Source organism: Cherax quadricarinatus, chromosome 36 (assembly GCF_038502225.1).
Source record: "Cherax quadricarinatus isolate ZL_2023a chromosome 36, ASM3850222v1, whole genome shotgun sequence".
In the NCBI taxonomy this organism is placed as follows: Eukaryota; Metazoa; Arthropoda; class Malacostraca; order Decapoda; family Parastacidae; genus Cherax; species Cherax quadricarinatus.
In genome coordinates, this window is record NC_091327.1 from 5196732 (window position 1) to 5212801 (window position 16070).

General features: G+C 43.2%; 1 protein-coding gene across 1 annotated transcript in view; it reads right to left on the reverse strand.

The window, feature by feature from the left end:
- LOC128691336 (uncharacterized) overlaps positions 1-16070 on the reverse strand; it is a 95826-nt gene that overhangs the window by 31912 nt on the left and 47844 nt on the right. The window lies entirely within an intron of this gene.

The window sequence follows — 16070 nt, forward strand, 5'->3', positions numbered from 1 at the left end:
ACTCTGGGTACCATAACCCCACGTCTTTTTCCCCGGCCTTTGCGCCGGTGTCAGAACATCGTCCGAATCTGACGCTGCTGCCCTTTTCCTTGTAGCTCCCTCAGTTTCCATATCTGAGTCCTGGGAGCCAGCACAATGGACTTCCACCTCTACCACCCTTAATCCGCCTCCATGCCCCTCCATGGCACTCGCACTGTCCACCACAGGTGCCACCTGATCCTCCCCTTCCCCACACACACCTTCTGCCCTGATCCCAGGGTCTTGTTCGCTGTAACTCTCCACCTCCGTAGACTGTAACATAGCCTGTATCACCGTCTCCAACTCCTCCTCAATAGCCTTCACTGCTGCGCCCTCCTGTACCTCCTCACTTGACAACTGTACTGTTGATGGGCCAGGTGATTCATGGATCACCACTTCTTCCGATTCCCCAGGAGGAGCCACCACCACTTCACTCCACATGCGACCACGCCCTCCTCCTTGCACCCGTTCTTCTTTAGGCATCGGGTGCTCATGCGCAGGTGCTCCGCCCCTTGCCGGCCCAGGAGCCATACTCCGCTTGCCACAGTCTGCCGCCATATGGTCAAATTCGCCACACAGTCGGCACGTACGTCTCTGCCCCGCATACGCTACCATTACCTGGGTTCTAAACTCTTCGAGATATACATACGAGGGTATAGGATGCCTAAGCGTCATCTTGAGATTAAAAGAACCGTCAGGAAATCCTGTGTAAGCACCTTTTACCCATTTGCCAGGTTGGGCCAGATGTACAGTTCCATAACGTTCGAAAACATTTCGAATATCTACCTCATCAGCCTCAAAAGGCACGTTGCGGAGCTTAACCCACGAATAATGTCGTGATACATCAATCAACTTGACCCTCACTGCCGGTGTTACAGTAATGCTGACATCTTGGTAACGATCAACCAAAGCCTCGTATACTTGAGCAGTTAGCACTTTCACGAAAATTCTATATACACCGTTCAGTGCCACTCCATATAAATCCTCGTCTCTGATGCCATATGTCTCTCGTATAATTTTGGGCAATAACATCGACTGACGTAGGTGTTAAAGCCCCACTAATAAGTTCAATGCCCACAGTATTCACTCTCCTGCGCACACCTGGCGCCATGTCGTTGACTGATTAGCTCGTCTGGGAAACAGTAGAGGGGTGCAAAGCACGTCCGCACTCTACCTCATCCAGGCAGCGAATGCACACCTCCTCGTACCACTGCTGTCAGGTTACTGAGGAGCGTCAGGCAAGAGGGTCTGCACGGCCCAATAGCGATGCAGACAATTCTATAGACCGACTGAAACAAAGTAAGTCACCGGGTCCTGATGAGGTTTTTTCAAGGGTTCTAAAGGAATGCAAAATGGAAGTCTGTGAACCATTAACTAATATTTTTAATTTATCTCTTCAAACAGGTGTAGTGTCTGATATGTGGAAGATGGCTAATGTAATTCCTATTTTTAAAACAGGGGACAAGTCGTTACCGTCAAATTACCGCCCAATAAGCCTGACCTCAATTGTAGGCAAATTACTAGAGTCAATTATAGCTCAAATTATAAGAAGCCATCTCGATAAGCATAGCTTGATTAATGATACTCAGCATGGATTCACAAGAGGCCGGTCTTGTCTAACTAATTTATTAACTTAATTCAGTAAAGCTTTTGAGGCTGTTGACCACGATAAAGAATTTGATATTATTTACTTAGATTTTAGTAAGGCATTTGATAGAGTTCCGCACCATAGACTGTTGAAGAAAGTAGCAGCTCATGGCATTGGGGGAAGAGTGCTCTCGTGGATCGAATCATGGCTCACAGACAGGAAGCAGAGAGTGTCCATAAATGGAGTTAAATCCGAGTGGGGATCAGTAACAAGTGGCGTTCCACAGGGATCAGTCTTGGGCCCGTTGTTGTTTATAATATATATCAATGATCTTGATGAAGGAATTACTAGTGATATGAGGAAATTCGCCGATGACACGAAGATAGGTAGGATAATTGATTCAAACGTAGATGTTAGGGAACTTCAGGAAGATTTAGACAAGAACATAAGAATGTAGGAACACTGCAGAAGGCCTACTGGCCCATACGAGGCAGGTCCTTATCAAACCGACATCTACCTAAAGCTACCCAAGAAATAACTCCGGTACCCCATGACACCAACCAAACCCAGCCCCTCCCACTCATATATTTGTCCAGCCTCTTCTTAAAGCTACCCAAGGTCCTAGCCTCCATCACCCCACTGGGAAGACTATTCCACGCATCTACAACTCTGTTAGAAAACCAGTACTTACCTATGTCCTTTCTAAATCTAAATTTATCCAACTTAAATCCATTATTCCTGGTTCTTACCTGGTTCGACACCCTCAGTACTTTATTAATGTCTCCCTTGTTTATGCCCGTCATCCACTTATACACTTCAATGATATCTCCCCTCATTGTACGCCTCTCCAGAGAGTGGAGATTTAAGGCTTTAAGTCTATCTTCATACGGGAGGTTCCTTACACAGTAAATCATTTTAGTCATTCTTCTCTGTATGTTCTCTAATGAGTATGTCCATCCTGTAGTAAGGGGACCAAAACTGAGCAGCATAATCTAAATGAGGCCTCACTAGTGATGTATAGAGCTGTAAAATAACTTTTGGACTTCTGTTACTTATACTTCTTGAGATAAATCCAAGTAATCTGTTGGCCTTGTTGCGCACACTAAGGCACTGCTGTCTTGGCTTTAGATTTCTGCCACTTTTCTTAAGAGTCTCTTGTGAGGTACTCTGTCGAAGGCTTTACTAAAATCCAAATAAACAATATCATATTCCTTATCACTGTCAACTGCCTCAAATGTTCTATTGAAGAACGTCAGTAAGTTTGTCAGGCAGGAACGACCACTCGTGAATCCATGCTGAGATTCATTTATCAAGTTATGCTCTTCAAGGTGACTTCTGATAATGTCAGCTATAATTGATTCTAATAACTTGCCCACTATAGATGTCAGGCTTAAACTAGGATTAATTAGAGGTATGGGTTTAGAAATGATTAATAATGAGTATGGATATATTGACTTATGCTCTGATATTAAGAATCTTTATAGTAACTGTCATGGAGTAACTCTGGGTAATGATAATTTCAGAAATTGTGTAAAAACAATGATGAATATGAAAAATGTGCAGAAGAAAAAACATATGATGGTATTTTATGCTAACAGTCGAAGTGCAAGAAATAAAATTAATGAACTATGGAAATATAAACACAAATGCAGTATAATGTGATCCTTTATTGACTACGTTTCGCCCACACAGTGGGCTTTTTCAAGTCACAAACAGAACTACCTGGGGTGGAACGAACGAACGAAAGTTCAGGTAAGATCCCAAATGGGATGAGCGGGGAAGACGGGACAGACGAAGAATAGTGCTGGAGAGGAGTGTTCTTAGTCGTAGAAATAGAGCCAGGGCTTAACCCAGCATTGTTAGGTAAGACACATATGCAACAGTTAGGTATCTTTATTTCGAAACGTTTCGCCTACACAGTAGGCTTCTTCAGTCGAGTACAGAAAGGTTGATAGAAGCAGAAGATACTTGAAGACGATGTAATCAGTCCATCACCCTTAAAGTTTTGAGGTGGTCAGTCCCTCAGTCTGGAGAAGAGCATTGTTCCGTTGTCTGAAACAATATGAAGTTGAAGTGACAGAACGGCTGGGTTTGAGAAGGACCTGCCCTCCCAAATCAACCTACGTCTCACCTCCTTGCACTATATAAAGGCCCCATTCTGTCACTTCAACTTCATATTGTTTCAGACAACGGAACAATGCTCTTCTCCAGACTGAGGGACTGACCACCTCAAAACTTTAAGGGTGATGGACTGATTACATCGTCTTTCAAGTATCTTCTGCTTCTATCAACCTTTCTGTACTCGACTGAAGAAGCCTACTGTGTAGGCGAAACGTTTCGAAATAAAGATACCTAACTGTTGCATATGTGTCTTACCTAACAATCTGTCGGTATTTCTTACCATTTTAATGCTTAACCCAGCAGCAAAGGCGATCGTGGGACAGATATTGAAAAGAGAAATTCCGGTTCTTCTGTTGGGACTCCGGTGGGGTGAGCTGGGAGTAAGGGACTTGCGACCTTTAGAGCTAGAGAGGAGTGCAGAACTGAGTCATGTCTTAACCCAAAAAAGCTAAGGCGAACGTGGGTCAGAGAATGGTACCTGTCTTAGAAGGTACCTGTCAGCGGATCCAAGGTTATTTGTAAGTAGGGTTAGGAGCAGGATCATGCAAGGAGTAGAAAAGGTTGTGTTGGTTTGTGGGTCTGCGAATGTCTTCAAGGAGAGAGGTCCAGTAGTCATGTCGTGTCTCAAGTTTGTCTATCTGTCTGTCACTGAGCCTCTTCCAGTACAGATTCAGCGCAGGGACGTCTAACTGGGCATGGAGAGACTCGCTTGTGGCGAAGTCCTCCCATCTGACATCAAGCACCCAGCGCAGCGCCTTGTTCTGGACACGCTGCAGTTTAAGTAAGTTTGTTTTTGCTGCAAGAGAGAGGGCTAGAGGAGAGTAAGTTATCAGAGGACGTATTAGGGATTTGTATAGGTGTAGTTTGGTGCGTTGAGAGGCATGTTTCAGCTTGTAGAGGCCCGCAAGGGCCTTACTAGCTATTGCATGCCTTCAGTGAATGTGTCCGTGTAAACGAAGAAGGTAGTCAAGATTAACGCCAAGGACAGTGACAGATTGTGTGATAGGGAAGTAAGTGCGGGTGTCAGCTGTTCTGAGTTCGACAGGTAATGGAGGATCACGTTTCCTCTAGTTAAAATACGTAATGCTGGATTTTGCTGCATTGGTTTTGATCCTCCATTTTTGTTCCCAGATGGCTATCCTGTCAACCTCATTTTGTGTTTTGTGTGTGAGTGTATCTATATTGGCATGAGTGATAAGTTGTGTAATGTCGTCTGCATAGGCTAGTGTGATGGAGTTGTGGTATATAGGTGTTGGAATGTCGTTAGTGTATAAAATGTAGAGGGTAGGGGAAAGGACAGATCCCTGGGGTACTCCAGCATTTAGTGTGAAGTAGTCAGAGTAACAGCCTTGGAATTTGATTCTCATGGTACGGCCATCTAGGAAGTTGCAGAGGAGTTTACGAGTATACCTGGAGTATACCTGGAGAGAGTTTCGGGGGTCAACGCCCCCGCGGCCCGGTCTGTGACCAGGCCTCCTTGTGGATCAGCGCCTGATCAACCAGGCTGTTGCTGCTGGCTGCACGCAAACCAACGTACGAGCCACAGCCCGGCTGATCAGGAACTGACTTTAGGTGCTTGTCCAGTGCCAGCTTGAAGACTGCCAGGGGTCTGTTGGTAATCCCCCTTATGTGTGCTGGGAGGCAGTTGAACAGTCTCGGTCCCCTGACACTTATTGTATGGTCTCTTAACGTGCTAGTGACACCCCTGCTTTTCATTGGGGGGATGGTGCATCGTCTGCCAAGTCTTTTGCTTTCGTAGTGAGTGATTTTCGTGTGCAAGTTCGGTACTAGTCCCTCTAGGATTTTCCAGGTATATATAATCATGTATCTCTCCCTCCTGCGTTCCAGGGAATACAGGTTTAGAAACCTCAAGCGCTCCCAGTAATTGAGGTGTTTTATCTCCGTTATGCGCGCCGTGAAAGTTCTCTGTACATTTTCTAGGTCGGCAATTTCACCTGCCTTGAAAGGTGCTGTTAGAGTGCAGCAATATTCCAGCCTAGATAGAACAAGTGACCTGAAGAGTGTCATCATGGGCTTGGCCTCCCTAGTTTTGAAGGTTCTCATTATCCATCCTGTCATTTTTCTAGCAGATGCGATTGATACAATGTTATGGTCCTTGAAGGTGAGATCCTCCGACATAATCACTCCCAGGTCTTTGACGTTGGTGTTTCGCTCTATTTTGTGGCCAGAATTTGTTTTGTACTCTGATGAAGATTTAATTTCCTCATGTTTACCATATCTGAGTAATTGAAATTTCTCATCGTTGAACTTCATATTGTTTTCTGCAGCCCACTGAAAGATTTGGTTGATGTCCGCCTGGAGCCTTGCAGTGTCTGCAATGGAAGACACTGTCATGCAGATTCGGGTGTCATCTGCAAAGGAAGACACGGTGCTGTGGCTGACATCCTTGTCTATGTCGGATATGAGGATGAGGAACAAGATGGGAGCTAGTACTGTGCCTTGTGGAACAGAGCTTTTCACCGTAGCTGCCTCGGACTTTACTCTGTTGACGACTACTCTCTGTGTTCTGTTAGTGAGGAAATTATAGATCCATCGACCAACTTTTCCTGTTATTCCTTTAGCGCGCATTTTGTGCGCTATTACGCCATGGTCACACTTGTCGAAGGCTTTTGCAAAGTCTGTATATATTACATCTGCATTCTTTTTGTCTTCTAGTGCATTTAGGACCTTGTCGTAGTGATCCAGTAGTTGAGACAGACAGGAGCGACCTGTTCTAAACCCATGTTGCCCTGGGTTGTGTAACTGATGGGTTTCTAGATGGGTGGTGATCTTGCTTCTTAGGACCCTTTCAAAGATTTTTATGATATGGGATGTTAGTGCTATTGGTCTGTAGTTCTTTGCTGTTGCTTTACTGCCCCCTTTGTGGAGTGGGGCTATGTCTGTTGTTTTTAGTAACGGAGGGACGACCCCCGTGTCCATGCTCCCTCTCCATCGGATCGAAAAGGCTCGTGATAGGGGCTTCTTGCAGTTCTTGATGAACACAGAGTTCCATGAGTCTGGCCCTGGGGCAGAGTGCATGGGCATGTCATTTATCGCCTGTTCGAAGTCATTTGGCGTCAGGATAACATCGGATAGGCTTGTGTTAATCAAATTTTGTGGCTCTCTCATAAAAAATTCATTTTGATCTTCGACTCTCAGTCTGGTTAGCGGCTTGCTAAAAACTGAGTCATATTGGGACTTGAGTAGCTCACTCATTTCCTTGCTGTCATCTGTGTAGGACCCATCTTGTTTAAGTAGGGGCCCAATACTGGACGTTGTTCTCGATTTTGATTTGGCATAGGAGAAGAAATACTTTGGGTTTCTTTCGATTTCATTTATGGCTTTTAGTTCTTCCCGCGATTCCTGACTCCTAAAGGATTCTTTTAGCTTAAGTTCGATGCTTGCTATTTCTCTGACCAGTGTCTCCCTGCGCATTTCTGATATATTGACCTCTTTTAGCCGCTCTGTTATTCTTTTCCGTCGCCTGTAAAGGGAGCGCCTGTCTCTTTCTATTTTACATCTACTCCTCCTTTTTCTTAGAGGAATAAGCCTTGTGCATACATCGAGTGCCACCGAGTTAATCTGTTCTAGGCATAAGTTTGGGTCTGTGTTGCTTAGTATATCTTCCCAGCTTATATCGGTTAGGACTTGGTTTACTTGGTCCCACTTTATGTTTTTGTTATTGAAGTTGAATTTGGTGAATGCTCCCTCGTGACTAGTCTCATTTTGTCGGTCTGGGGCTCCACGCATACATGTCTGAACCTCAATTATGTTGTGATCTGAGTATATTGTTTTTGATATGGTGACATTTCTTATCAGATCATCATTGTTAGTGAAGATGAGGTCTAGTGTATTCTCCAGTCTAGTAGGCTCTATTATTTGCTGGTTTAAATTGAATTTTGTGCAGAGATTTAAAAGCTCGTGTGAGTGTGAGTTTTCATCAGAGCTGCCTCCTGGTGTTATTACTGCAACAATATTATTTGCTATATTCCTCCATTTTAGGTGCCTTAAGTTGAAATCCCCCAGGAGCAAGATGTTGGGTGCAGGAGCTGGAAGATTTTCCAGACAGTGGTCAATTTTTAACAGCTGTTCCTGGAATTGCTGGGATGTTGCATCCGGAGGCTTGTAGACTACCACAATGACTAGGTTTTGGTTCTCGACCTTTACTGCTAAAACTTCCACTACGTCATTTGAGGCATTAAGCAGTTCTGTGCAAACAAGTGACTCTGCAATGTACAGGCCAACCCCCCCCTTTTGCCTGTTCACTCTGTCACATCTGTATAGGTTGTAACCTGGGATCCATATTTCGTTGTCCAAGTGATCCTTTATGTGGGTCTCAGTGAAAGCCGCGAACATTGCCTTTGCCTCTGCAAGCAGTCCACGGATGAAAGGTATTTTGTTGTTTATTGCTGGCTTTAGACCCTGTATATTTGCAAAGAAGAATGTTATCGGACTGGTGGTATTGTTGGTACTGGGGGGGGATTTTTTTTCCGGCATTAGTATCTGTATCTGTTGGTTTGGAGTGGAGGCCATCGACTGTGGTTCCACTCCAGGAATGACTGGATTTGGTGTACGATTTCTGCCATTTCCTGCCAGTTTTTTTTCCTTCCTGGCACTAAAAAACCTCTCCCTCTTGAGTGGCTGTGGCTACCCAGGTTTTCCCATGGCCTGGATGTTTTGTATCTTTTTGTCCCCTTTAGATGGTATGCCTGGCAATTTAAGTTATAGCACAGTCTTTCCTGTACTGAAGAGGTACACATTTCAGGGTGAAAAAGCTTACAGGAAGGGAGTTTGCATTTTCCTGTTGTCATATGGGCATGACATTTTCTAGGGTGGTCATAGTTGCATGTCCCATCTGTTTTTCCAGATTTCCCATGCCAGCAGATACCAAGTGCATAGTATGTGCACAGGCTTGGTTTCCGTTTGCCTTGGGTTTCTGTGACTGTATTCCCTGTTGGTGCATGCTTCCCTGTCTTATTCCTATCCTCCTTAGCACCAACAATGGAGCTCCCACCAGTTGTTTTTGGTAATTTATCCTCACTATTGCTATTGGAGTCCTCTTGTTTGCTATTTCCTGCGGTATTTCTGGTTTGCAATATTGGTTTTATCTTATCTTTGACTACACTTGTTTCCCTACTATGGCTCCTGTCCTCTATGAGGTCATTTATATGTATTCCTTCCTGCGTATAATTCCCGACTACCTGGACAAAATCTCCAGCTTCACCATTACTGTCTCCCAGGACAATATCTCCAACTTCACCATTTCTGTCTCCCAGGACAGCACCTCCAGCTTCACCATTACTGTCTCCCAGGACAGCACTATCAGCCCCACATTTACTGACTACCAGGACATCACCTCCAGCCTTACAGTTTGTGACTACATGGCCAGTATCAAGGGCAGTACCATTCAGCCCGGACTTTTTATGTTCCCATCTGTTGTAGAAAGCTTCCAGGTTTTCTATGAAAGCAGCTTTGATGTTATCCTCTTTTAATACCCTTGTGATTTTAGTCCACAGATTTTCCTCATTTGGGCATACCCAAAAACACTTCTCTGTTTTAATACTGCTTGTAGCTAGTTCTGGGATATCTGCACAAGGAGCGTGACACCAATTTCCACAAAAATGACAATTTATCCATGTGGTAGCCCGTTTGTTTGACTGACCACAGACTACACACAGCTTCATAATGATTTGAATGGTTGATTTACTGCAAGTCTACTAGCAACCTCTTGAATATTATATTAATAACCTTAAATGAAGCTCTAGCTATTTGTATTTCTGTTTCTAACTCTTTTTGTATATTGGACAGCTTACCGTCACGTTCCTGATTTTTAATGTTTGTGTTTATAAGGGCGCCTACAAACCCATCCGTTTACAGTCTGCTTTATTGTCCAACGAAACTGTTTGAAACCAGTCCCGGGTTCGGACCAGTCAAGGGTTCGGACCAGTCGATCTGCTCTGATCAGTGGGTCACTTATTTAAAACATACTGGTCGGTGATTTGAGCTAACACATGAAGGATCTACTGGAAATTATCTACCCGAGTAATATGTGATTTGACTGATACAAAAGTATAACTTGCGTGTTGAAGAGCCGGTGATATCTGGCAGCTCCTACAATGACGTACAGTCGACCTCTTTGTTTATCAATCGCTGTATCTGGCTTTTCTATTTTTGTTTTTCCGTCTCCACCACAATAAATGCTATATTATCACTATAGTTGACTGGTGCAAATTTTGGAGGAAGGACGCTTTTTCTGTAGTAATAATTGCTTCTCGTTGTGTATATTGCGACCGCTGGTAACTACAGGTTATATGAAATTCACAGTAACGTCTCGTATTTCAAGAAAAAGAAACTAATGAAAGTCACTCCACTCCACTAAGTACCATTATAATACTGGTTAGTTGCTACTACAACACTGTATTCTGCTATTCACTGGTATCACTAGATTATATGCGAGTACACTAGCAGGCCAGGAAGATTATTAAAAACAGCTGACCTGTGGTAAGTTTCTGGCGACTTCTGGCACCTGCCTCTATAGGCTTATCACTTCATTTACAAATTCACCTGTTTTCAAATGACACTTTAGCCTTTATCATCAATATACTAGGGAGCCACTGTAGTATACACTATACACTATGTATACTCAATGCTTTCAGGGAGACTTTCTTTCCTCTGACACAACGTTCAATTATTATTATTTTTTTCACACGGGAAACAGGCCTATGATTCCCCTCTGGCAGTAAACTCTGCTAGGTAATGCACACTAATTCTCCTTTTTTGACTCAGTATATAATGTTTTCCGCCCAAGATTGGTTCCAGGCGCTAGAGGGATGTATCGTATAGGATTGATGACACAAATTAAAGTTCTAGCACGTAAGAGCGACCGTGAAAACACCAGAAAGCCGGGAGCACAACAAGGCACGCTGACGGTAACTATGTAGCAGGTTGAAGTTAGTGCAGAGTTTGTACTTGAGCCCCTCGTGCCACACAGTGTCAAAAGCTTTTTCAACGTCTTTTGCAACCAGGGCTGTCCTGTTTCTTTGTTTTGTGTTCGTGGTCAGTTCGTGGTCAGCTTTGCAGAGCTGCAAAGCTGACCACGAACTTCGTTTTAAAGTCTATCGAAAACCCACCAACCAAAATGATCTTCTCCACTTCTACTCTCACCACGACACCAAAACCAAACGTGGTGTAATTATAGGCTTCTTCCTACGTGCACTCAGAATCTGCAGCAACGAGTTCCTTGAGGAAGAATGCACTATAATTGAACAAATATTTTCTAAACTCCACTACCCTCGTCACTTCATCAGAGACTGCAGACGGCGAGCATTAAATATCTTCAACACACCCAGAGAAGACACTACCGAGAAGAGATACATAGTCCTTCCCACCAACTCCATTGCCAAACATGTTTCCAACATCTTTGCCAAAACATCATTCCAAGTATCTACCTCCACAACCACGACCATCAAGGACATCACCAGTAGTAGGCAGGACAAGCCTCCATCCTCTGCAGGGGTATACATAATCCCTTGTAATGACTGCAACAAGTTATACGTGGGCGAAACATCAAGGGACCTCCAAAGACGTGTTTCAGAACACCAATACGCAAGCAGGTCTGACGACACAAGGAATGCCTGCGTACAACACCGTAATTCACACAACCACTTGATAAACTACAGAAACTCAAGACTTATCGCCACAGAAGACAACACTCAATACCGAAGAATCCTGGAATCATCACTTATTTCTATATCCGACAACTTCAACCAGAATAGTGGCTTCTATAACATAGCTGAACCACTTGCCAAGAAACTTCTTCATCGCTATCCCACATAAGAACACTGTAGAAGGTCTGCTCACAAACTTATCCAATCTCCTTTCCAAGCTACCCAAGTTTTTAGACTCTATAACCCCACTCGGTACATCATCAGATGCAGCATTCTTCACCTGACCTCAGCCGGACTATAAATACTCGCGTTCCTTCCACCCCAGGTAGTTCTGTTTGTGACTTGAAAAAGCCCACTGTGTGGGCGAAACGTAGTCAATAAAGGATCACATTATACTGCATTTGTGTTTATATTTCCATTGTGTTGGTATTTTATACCATTTATTTCCATTAATGAACTATGTTTGTAGCATGTGCTGGGAACTTTGATATCTTTGCATTAACTGAAACGTGGTATGATTTAAAGAGTCGGGATATGACTGCCGAGTGTAATATTCAGGGATTTAAGTTATTCAATGTGGATAGATGTAATGGGAAGGGGGGAGGAGTTGCATTGTATGTTCGAGAAAATATTAATTGTTGCATAAAAACAGGTATAAAAATAGATGGAGCAGTAACAGAGTCTGTTTGGGTAGAGTTCGTGGAGGGTCAAGAAAAACTAATTCTAGGTGTAATATACCGACCTCCAGGCTTGGATCACGATAGAGGGAGACTTCTTTGGGACGAAATTGTTAGGGCTTCTGGACACAGTAACGTAGTCATAGTAGGGGATTTTAACTTTAGCCAAATTGACTGGAATTCTTTGACAGGTAATCTAGAGTCCAGTGACTTCATGGAAACAGTTCAGGACTGTTTTCTGAAACACAGTGTAACTGAACCTACCAGGGGTAATAATTTGCTAGACCTAGTCTTGTCAAATAAGGAAACACTAGTGAATAATCTGGAGATCACTGAAGAGCTTGGCGCAAGTGATCACAAATCCATCACCTTTAGCATTAATTGGGAATGCAAGAATAATGATAATACAGTAAAAATCCCCGATTTTCGTTCTGCCGATTATAATGGAATTAGGGAACATCTGTCTAATCTTGATTGGGGTTATCTAGCTAATGATTTTATTGACGATAATCATACTTATGAATATGAAGGGATCTGCTTTTATGATTGTTTTCTTAATAATGTACACAGTGCCCAGAGTATATACATTCCCCAGAGAGAAATTAGGTCTAATAATAACGATCCCAAATGGGTTAACAGGAGGTTAAAGCATCTATTAGGGGAGAAAAGGGGAATTTATAGGCGCATCAGAAGAGGAGAGGTTAACCTTACTGACCAATATGTTCAGCTTAAAAGAGAAGTAAAAAAGGCGATTAGAAAGGCTAAACGTGACTATGAAATTAGAGTCGCTAATGAATCAAAGACTAATCCAAAGGGGTTCTTTCAAGTGTATAGGACGAAGGTGAAGGAAAAAGTAGGACCTCTGAAATCTGGGAATGGACAGCTGACTGATAATGAACTGGAAATGTGTTCCTTATTTAATGACTATTTTTTGTCAGTTTTTACACAGGAAGATGTAAATGAGATTCCAGTAATTAACAATTATTTAGTTCCTGATGAATTTAAGTTAACTAATATTACTGTCACGAGGGACATGGTTATTAAACAGATAGACAAACTGAAACAAAATAAGTCCCCTGGACCCGATGAGTTGTTTTCAAGGGTACTTAAGGAATGCAAGATGGAGCTTAGTCAGCCATTAACGAGTGTATTCAATGCGTCCATCCTTACCAGTGTTGTGCCAGAGATGTGGAAGATGGCCAATGTGGTTCCTATATTCAAATCAGGGGATAAGTCCACTACTTCAAATTACCGTCCAATAAGCCTGACATATATAGTGGGCAAGTTATTAGAATCAATTATAGCTGACATTATCAGAAGTCACCTTGAAGAGCATAACTTGATAAATGAATCTCAGCATGGATTCACGAGAGGTCGTTCCTGCCTGATAAACTTACTGACGTTCTTCAATAGAACATTTGAGGCAGTTGACAGTGATAAGGAATATGATATTGAACATCAAAATGGTATACAATACCGACAGGTTGTTAGGTAAGACACATATGCAACAGTTAGACAACTTTATTCCGAAACGTTTCGCCTACACAGTAGGCTTCTTCAGTCGAATACAGAAAGTAGGCAGGAACAGTAGAGATGTGAAGACGATGTAATCAGTCCATCACCCTTAAAGTCGTAGAATTTGAGGTTGTCAGTCCCTCGGCCTGGAGAAGTTCAGTTCCATAGTCAGGAACTATCTGAAGATCAAGCGATAGTGCGGAGACTTAAATACTGTCGGAAAGAGAGGTGCAGGGTAGTAGTAGTAGTAGTAGTAGTAGTAGTAGTAGTAGTAGTAGTGAGAGGCAACAGAGGTCATGTCCCTCTCAGAGGTCATGTCCCTCATCTTGTCAGACACTGCAACACGTGGCATCTTGGTACAGAAAACACCTTGGACAAGCTTTTCAAGTGAGAAGGGTTGGATCTGAGAGGGACATGACCTCTCAGTTGCCTCTCACTACTACTACTACTACCCTGCACCTCTCCTTCCGACAGTATTTAAGTCTCCGCACTATCGCTTGATCTTCAGATAGTTCCTGACTATGGAACTGAACTTCTCCAGGCCGAGGGACTGACAACCTCAAATTCTACGACTTTAAGGGTGATGGACTGATTACATCGTCTTCACATCTCTACTGTTCCTGCCTACTTTCTGTATTCGACTGAAGAAGCCTACTGTGTAGGCGAAACGTTTCGGAATAAAGTTGTCTAACTGTTGCATATGTGTCTTACCTAACAGAATATGATATTGTTTATTTGGATTTTAGTAAAGCCTTCGACAGAGTACCTCACAAGAGACTCTTAAGAAAAGTGGCAGCTCATGGTATAGGAGGTAAAGTTCTAGCATGGATTGAGGCATGGCTTACCAATAGAAAGCAGAGAGTTACCATTAATGGAGTGAAATCTGAATGGGGATTAGTCACTAGTGGCGTTCCACAAGGATCAGTTTTAGGCCCTCTCTTGTTCATAATTTACATTAATGACCTTGATGAAGGGATTACTAGTGACATGAGTAAGTTTGCTGATGATACAAAGATAGGCCGTGTAGTTCACTCTGAGGAGGATGTCAATGAGCTCCAGGACGATTTGAACAAATTGGTGTCTTGGTCTGAGAAATGGCAGATGAAGTTTAATGTGGATAAGTGTAAGGTACTTGCCCTTGGTAATGAAAATAACCCTCGAAGCTATAATCTAGGTGAAGTAGAGCTTGGTCATTCAGAATGTGAAAAAGACTTGGGAGTCATGGTAAGCAGAAATCTAAAGCCAAGACAGCAGTGCCTTAGTGTGCGCAACAAGGCCAACAGATTACTTGGATTTATCTCAAGAAGTATAAGTAACAGAAGTCCAAAAGTTATTTTACAGCTCTATACATCACTAGTGAGGCCTCATTTAGATTATGCTGCTCAGTTTTGGTCCCCTTACTACAGGATGGACAGACTCATTAGAGAACATACAGAGAAGAATGACTAAAATGATTTACTGTGTAAGGAACCTCCCGTATGAAGATAGACTTAAAGCCTTAAATCTCCACTCTGGAGAGGCGTAGAATGAGGGGAGATATCATTGAAGTGTATAAGTGGATGACGGGCATAAACAAGGGAGACATTAATAAAGTACTGAGGGTGTCGAACCAGGTAAGAACCAGGAATAATGGATTTAAGTTGGATAAATTTAGATTTAGAAAGGACATGGTAAGTACTGGTTTTCTAACAGTTGTAGATGCGTGGAACAGTCTTCCCAGTGGGGTGATAGAGGCTAGGACCTTGGGTAGCTTTAAGAAGAGACTGGACAAATATATGAGTGGGAGGGGCTGGGTTTGATTGGTGTTGGGGGGTGCGGGAGTTGTTTCTTGAGTAGCTTTAGGTAGAGATCGTTTTGATAAGGACCTGCCTCGTATGGGCCAGTAGGCCTTCTGCAGTGTTCCTACATTCTTATGTTCTTAAATGTCCAAGGAGACGTATGCAATATGGAGGAGCCCAATGAGGATGGCATACAACTCGGCAGTAAAAATACTAGCAGAGTAACAAATGTCCTCTGACAACATGGCCGGGGAACACTGCCGCGAACCCAACACCATTGGAAGATTTAGACCCATCCGTATAAATAGCAACGGCATGAGTGTGCGATCGGAAGTGATCAAGTGGAACAGTCTACCTAGTTGGGTTATTGAGGCTAGGACTTTGGGTAGTTTCAAATTTAGGTTGGATAAGTACATGAGTGGGAGGGGTTGGATTTGAGTGGGACTTGCACATCAGAGCTTATTTCTTGGGTAGCATTGAAAATTGGGTTGGTCAAATGCTTGTTAGTGGGATGAATTGTAAAGGACCTGCCTAGTATGGGCCAACAGGCCTGCTGCAGTGTTCCTCCTTTCTTATGTTCTTATAAGAACATAAGAACATAAGAATGTAGGAACACTGCAGAAGGCCTACTGGCCCATACGAGGCAGGTCCTTATCAAAACGACATCTACCTAAAGCTACTCAAGAAATGACTCCCGTACCCCTTG